We start from the raw sequence: 7,673 nt of genomic DNA, 5'->3' as shown, positions 1-7,673 counted from the left end.
CCTGGGAAACTCCGGTATAGATGGACAGGTCCAGTATGGATAATTAATAGTAAAAATGGTACGTATCAGCTGGGATCATTAACCGGAGAGGTTTTACCGAAATGGGTAAATGGATTCCGGCTTAAACCGTATTTGGGAGATATGCCGGTAAACCCGTTTATTCAAACGGAAGAATAAAAAATAAATAAATAAATAAATAAATAAATAAATAAATAAATAAATAAATAAATAAACTAACTCACTCAATAGTTCTTGTCAATGCAGAAATAGAATCTTGCCATAACAGTCTGAATCGACTATAAATAGGAAGAGGAATTGCATGATTATTAGTAAGTGGTACAACCACTACACGTAGAGTTAATACTAATTAATTCCTACATTAATAGCAATTACTATTCTTTAGTCATAATGCATAAGTTAATATCTTTAAAGCATATTTCTGTATCTTTTGTGTCACCAAAGCAACAGAAACGAGTGCAGATCTCGAAACATTCTGAGCCTTCGTGCCCTAGCTCGCCCAAACTCTATTTTTCTGATTTTCATCGCTACAGAAGCTGTGCAGATCTCCAACTGTCATCGACAAGTGATTCAGAACAAGCAAACACAGAAGTCATGCCGATTCCTGTGTCTGAAGAACTGCGACTGTGGCTTCATGAGAGAAACTTACAAGGTTTCATCAAAGTAGCAGAAGCGGAACCTCATCCGCAGGCGGAAGAATTGGTACAACAATTAGACATCACCAAGGTCACCACAAAGAAAATACGAAATGCATTACAGATGCCAAGAGGAGGCTTTGATGCAGTTAAAAAACCTTCATCAGAAGCACTCCAATCGTATTTCGGAGAATACTCACCCTCGGCAAAAGCATATCAGACTTATGGAGGTCGGGATGAGTTTTTCCATGAAGTGGCTAGATTTTTACTAGAGGTGGGATTTGTCAGTCCCCGTTTTTATTGTATGCCGAAAAAAAGGGTTGGGTTTATCATAGCCGCATACGAAAAAGTGGATTTCAACTGGCCACTATTGTCGGGGGAAGCTCTGAGAGAGCAGCTACAAGGGGTAAAAACAGGAAAACCAATGAAGCAAATTTTTGGTCGTTGGCTATCGGTATTGTTTCCGATTCAAGAATCGGAAACTCCTGTTCAGTCAAGAAGACCACCGATAGTACAAGCACCTCGAAGACACCGACAGGTAGCACATGAAGAATGGATAGAGGAAGAATCGGCACATGCCGATAATATACAAACGGAAATGCCTCAGTCGGAACCACCAAGACCAGAGAATTCCGAAAACAGGCAACCAGCAGCCGAACAAGAAACAGTTGACCATTTGATAAACAAGCAGCAGCCGACAGAAAATCGACAACAAGCAGAGAAGATGCGACAAAGGACAAGGGTTAAACAAAAGGCTAATCGGCAATTCCAACCAGAAAACAGTGATGAGTCAGCACCGAAAAGGCAACGCACAAAGGAAAATTCGAATACGCCTGTAGTAACAGAAGTAATAAAACCAGGGAATGAGAGCGTTTCGACACAACTTCAACAAGGACAATCTTCAAAAGTAGCAATTCGGGAAGCACATGGGTGCTTGGATATTCCACCAGCAGCACATGAATTAGCTGCCATTTTACAGTTCGGAACTTCACACGAACTGGTTGAATGGTTGGCTAGAAGATTGACAGAAGTATCAGAACGGCTGGCTCAAGAACATCATGACCGAATAATGATACAGAAGTCCTTACGAGGAGTGTTGGAACCTCAAGAAAAAGCAGAGATAGAGAAAATCGGCCGGAAAAGAAATACACAGAATAGAGGGGAGGCTATTGAAATGCCACCATTACATGAAGCACTGGTCGAAATTCATAGAGAATATGAAAAGGCACGCAAAGCAGCCAGTGATATGGCTGAAAGATACAAAAGTGTATCAGCATCGGCGGAGGTGCTGAAACGTCAGTTTTGTAACATACAGACAGAAAATAAAGAACTAAAAGAAAGTCTAAACAAATGGGAAACACAGGCACGACCTATGGCGTCGGAGTCAGAATGGCAGCAGAAATTGGAGGACGCTGAGAAAGCACATCAAGCAGAAATAACAAGGGCCAACAATGTTGTATTTCGAACTACAGAATTAGAAAAACAAATAGAAACCATTCAGAATGGCCAATACAAAGTTCTCGAAGAAAAAAATCAATTAATAAACGAATTACAGAAAAATCTGGAAGAAGCTAAGACGGCCAATCATACATATACCGAACAAATTGAGGAATTCGAAAGGTATATAGTGTCACAGGAAAGTCAATTGACAGAAAAAGAGCGGAGTCTTGAAGAAGTCAACAGAAGAATTACGGAACAACAGGAGGAATGGAGCAAAGAGAAATCGGCATTCGAACAACAACTGAACGAAATCCGGAAGATATCGGAACAAAGGCGGCTGGACATATATGTAGTCGAATCCAAACTAATACAGGCTGAAAGTGAAAACCGAGCCACCATTACGGATTTACGGAAAGAGTTGCAAGCCGCTCAATTCGACGCAAGCATCACTAAGGACAAAGTGCAGCACATCATAGGGAAACATCGAAACCTAGCAAAGAAAATGATCGACGAATCCCTTGCGCAAGGATGGAAGTTATGGACGGCACAAGCGGCGGAATTACAGTTATTGCGTGCCGACAAAAATAACCGTCAGGTCCAAGGTGCAGGTTTTTTTAAAATGGCACAAAAGGATATTGACAATATCCAAGAGGATATCATGAAAGATATGGACGAAATTGCGGCATTTTACAGAGAAGAAATTCAACGTATTATGCAAGAATTCGACAAAAATGATATAGGCACTTCCGTCCAGTTGGATAAAATCGAAGCCGAAAGAACCAGCAAGACTCCTGGTCTTCAAGCTCCCGGAAGAAGTGAACCAGAGCAGCCAACCGAATCACAACATTCAAAACCTGCTCCGAATGACGACTGTGACACAGATGAAGATGAAGATGAAGAGGAAGATATAGATGGAATACATCCAAGGCCAGAAGAGCGTTCGATTTTTGATATTCTGAACGATTCGGATGAAGAGCTACAGGAATAGGCGTGGGTTCGCTGGACAAGGTCCTGGCCCACGGACGTGCCAAGTGTTACCCGGACCCGGACAATCAGTTTTACCGAACAAGTGGGAAAGCGTCGAAAACGGAGTCGGTTCGGATCGACTGTTCAGATCGATGACTCAGCAGTGAACGAAGAGAACTAAGTTAGTTAGATAATTTTGTAATTCTTGATAGTAAGTAGGAATAGTTCTTGATGAGAAAAGACCTTCGGTATACCTATAAAAGGGAACCGAAGGCATTGTAAGAAAGGTCGTTTATTTAGTAATATAAGTTTAAGTTAGGAATATCATGTACGGATTCTGTGTTCTTTCTATTGTCTATTTTGTTAAGTGCAATCTTCCTAATTTATAACTAAGTAACGATCACGGTAATTACCGATTAATATAGTATATTTCTGTTCGTAAAACACAATTCCTTGTTAGAACGTTGAGTAGCGACGTTCACTCTTCTGTATCGGTAGTAGTTAGTAATTAGCCGATTAACAATGTGATCATGGGTATGACCAACCAACAAGAAGTTAACCTTTATCTTTTTAAATATGCCCCTCTCTACTAGCATGCTTAGATAGCCGAAGACAGTTGAGTTCTTATTCTCTCTTGCTGTGTTGTCTAGTTGCACATATAGAACTGGCGGGAGTATACCTGACCATGATTGCAATACCCTGTGCATGACAGTGACAGTAAGATTAGGGTCGTTGTGGATATTGGGATAAGTTAAGAACACTTGCGGTCTTATAGTTTGACAGTATGTCAAACAACCCACTAGATGCATTTGCACGAGACACTCATCTCCAATATCCTTGGGGAGTCTTTGAAAATGCGGCAAACAAGTTTTCTTTTGATCCATGCCGTCAATAATCATGCACATATACTTTTCGGGAGATTGAAACGCTTTTTGTCGGTGATGCATAGCCTTAGTACATTCCAATGCCTGACTTTCACGATGTTCTTTTAACAGGTTCTTGTAATTCTTGATCTCTACATCTGATTTTCCACCCTTGGCCATACTTTTTAAACTCGCACATATTGAGCAGACTCCCATTCGCACCTTTCGTGGGATAACCACGTTATTAAATTGTAACCTCCATAGTCGATTAAAATGCCTGTACTGTATGTAAGGCTCAACATCGGAAGACATGTCGTCCTTGTACGATTGGTAAACTTCCCTTCGAGTAAAGTTATCTGACAAATGAAGTCTTCCTGTCGTTGGCATAACTTCGCACTGTTTTGAAAAATATACCTCCATCCACCTAATTGCCTGTTGCCCAATTTGACCCTTACATCCAAAACCATTTTGATCGAACTATACCCAGGAGCCCTTCACAAGTCGCTCTTGAACTCGTTGCAGCCGCATATTTCCAATGCTATGAGTGATTTTAAAAGCTGCTCGACAACACTTGTTATATAGTCCAAGGAAATATTCAACTTGCTTTGAATTAGGCCCTGCTTTGTGATCCAATTTAAGTTGCATATGCACAAGAAGAAATGTATCTTGCTCTTCCCCATTAAGCGACAAGTATTTTTGTCGTGTTTCACGTAACCTTGACTTTCCATAAGTTGATAGACAGAGATTCGCACAACACGATTTGTTCAAGTCGCATAGAAGTTGACGATCAGAACATAAGAAATTAAATCTCTTTTCACTAACTTGTCGAGGAACTCTTTTAAATGCTAGAGGTTTAGTAATGCTATTGTTATCTATCGACGAAGAATCGTCCGCTTGTAAGCTTGCATGAAGAGGGCCATCAACAGGATCAATTGAAAACAGAGAATTCGAAGTACTAGGAGCCACACTTTTCTGTTTTACTCTTCTATTGAGAAATACGAGTTATCTGACAATGAAAAGGGGGCAATAGAAAAAAGAGATGTTCTACTTGTAGAAGAAGACATTTGAGGGAGTCTAACTGTATTCTAAAACCTTCTTTTGAGAAAATTAAGGAATGCTGAAGCCTAACTATATAATTACCCGAACACTTAGATTAACTATATTATTTTCCGAAATTTTCCTAAAAAACAAATAATTAAAAATTATTTTTTATTTTAAAAAGAATGTTAAAGTCTTCTATATAAGGAGGTTAGAAATTTCATTTTCATTATCACGTGAAAGAATCCATCGAGCTCAGAGCACAGGCCAATTTTCGAGCACTCAGAAGCACATCGTGGACAGCACTACCTCTGGCACGAACCATGAACAAGGGAAAGAAAATCGTCAGGTTAGTAATATTCATTACATTTTTTAAGATTCCTAAAGATTCCTTAAAGATTCCTTTCCTCAACACATAGATATTTTATTTTATTTTGTACAACGAACTTGGAAAGCAATTCTGAAAGCCAGGACCTTCAACCAAAATCCGATGCAGTGCATCGGATTTCGGTTGAAAGGTTCGGATTTCGGTTGAAAGGTCCTGACTTCAACCGAAATCCGATGCAGTGCATCGGATTTTGGTTGAAAAAAATGTTGTTTTTGCGATAAAAAACTATCGCATGGGACCATAAAATTGACGTAATTTAAATGATAATTTACGGGATTTAGATGAAATTGTACTTTGTTTCTATGTTTTTACCAACGTTTTAAATTTCAGTGAACCCAGACAAAAAGTTCCTTCATTTAGATTGAAGATTCGATCTCCGACAAAACGAGATTCTGGCTCCTTCATGAAGGACACGAGTAAAAAGAATTTATTTGACTCAACGGGGGAAGGAGGATCCAAGTCATCTGTGGCTACTACCAAAATCAACAAAGGTAGTACGCAAGAGGAGAAAACGGTTGAGGTGAAATATAAGGATTACCCCGAACTTGAATGGTGTCTCTCTTATGTCGAGGAGGATGGGGTGCTGTTATTGATAACGGCAAAATCGGACGGGGAAGGGAAACTTCAGCTTGGAAAAACATTTAATTACGGGCATGTAACCAAGCTAGAGTACGAAGACATTGATTCTACATGTATTTTAATCGACGTCTCGAGCTCAGTTGGCGACAGGCGATTGCGACTTGATGAGGGAAACCTAGTACCCGAATCTTGCAATCCCAAGGCTTTGCGTAAAGACCTGCAAACGAAAAATAAATTGTTGGTAGCTCTTCGGCCGTACGTGACAGGAGAGATGATGACCGGTGAAGCAGAAACTCCACCGAAAAAGTCTAGGAAGACAAATCCTGTTCAAAAGAAATATACTAAACGACCACGACCCGAAGAAGAAGAAGAAGAAATATTAGAGTTCGTGGAAGAAGAAGACGACCAACAAGTCAACGTCGTGGCTCCAGGCGGACAACTATCTTCTGGTGTCCTGACGTCAGAACAAAATAAAATAAGAGAAAGTATTGTGAAGGCTAAACTTGTGCGCAGGGGCCAGCTATTTCATTTGCCCATTACTTCTATCCAAAGGCCCCCCATTGACCCCGTGACTGGAAGATGTCCCTTGGAAATTAGGGAGCCGCACTCCGTCCATGTCCAAAACCTGAAAAGCAAAATGAAAATCAATCCTCACGCTATTGTGGTGCCATTTTTGGTAATGGTTGATCAAGAACAATGCCCAACAGTAGCAGATTTCAAGTATAGCTCTGCAGACGATTACACATACTATGTAATAGGAGGATCACATTCGGCCGAAGCTCGACGACAGCTTGTCAAAGAATATCCTCTCATGCCGTTCTTCAAATACGCCGAATGTAAGGTATATGCAGGACTAACTCACGAGGAGGCGAAGTTGCTCGCATGGGACCATAACAATGACAACGATTATAGGCAAAAGATGTCATGTATAGAGAGGATAAGATTTTTTCATCATGAATACCTCGATGCCTTGAATCGTTTTGGTCCAAGATTGTGGCCTAGATTGCGACGTCAATGTTTATTGGAAGTAGGGATTGCAGTGGATGAGAGTACGAAATCCGAAGGTCTCTGAAAATATGATTCTTGGTTTCAACTAGCTTTTCGGACCGGAGAGGTGTGGGATCTCCAAGACAAAATATTCTCTATGTGGGAGCGGAAAGAAGTCAAGGGGCAAAGATCAAAAAAGGGAAGAATTGATCCACAAGTTGAGATGAAATCAAAGACCAAGGGAAAAAGCGACTTGGTAATCGAGGAGTTACCAGAGGACATGAAACTTTTACCTTGGAGATCATTACAAGGTATCAAAGATGATAGATTGTTAATATCCGTGCTATCTCGAGTGGTCGCCAAGGAATTTAGTTTGGACGAGATGGTAACAGACTTGCAAAAGTAAGTGTTTATAGTATACCTTTTCATGAAAGTCTTCAATTATTTTGAATATCTTATTTCTAATTTCATATTGATTGTGCAGTCACAAGGTATACATGAAGATTTAGGAGTTGATGATGCAAAAACTGAGTTTACCGACATGGGAAGAAGTTGAACAAGCCTGCCCGATAACTTCTTCCTACAAGGCATTGGAGGAATATTTTATTGTATTTAGAGAATGGGTATGTGTCTTTTGAATGTTGATATGTTAGAAAGTAATGTTCCCTGCTAACAACAATGACACTTGCAGAAACCATCAAAATCGAAAAAGAACAACGACAATAATGACGGTATTCCAGCGGCCTTCATCACGCACTT

The 7,673-nt window shown here is 40.2% G+C and overlaps 1 pseudogene; it reads left to right on the top strand.

The window, feature by feature from the left end:
• Positions 1-6,564: 6,564 nt before the first annotated feature.
• On the top strand, positions 6,565-7,170 carry LOC147847562 (uncharacterized; annotated as a pseudogene).
• The last annotated feature ends 503 nt before the right edge of the window (positions 7,171-7,673 follow it).

Source organism: Azolla caroliniana, unplaced genomic scaffold (assembly GCF_043228905.1).
Source record: "Azolla caroliniana isolate FFs.n. ecotype wild unplaced genomic scaffold, voAzoCaro1.0.p SCAF_865, whole genome shotgun sequence".
Taxonomy (NCBI): Eukaryota; Viridiplantae; Streptophyta; class Polypodiopsida; order Salviniales; family Salviniaceae; genus Azolla; species Azolla caroliniana.
The sequence above is the reverse complement of the archived record's forward strand: the minus strand, read 5'-3'. Positions and strand labels throughout refer to the sequence as shown.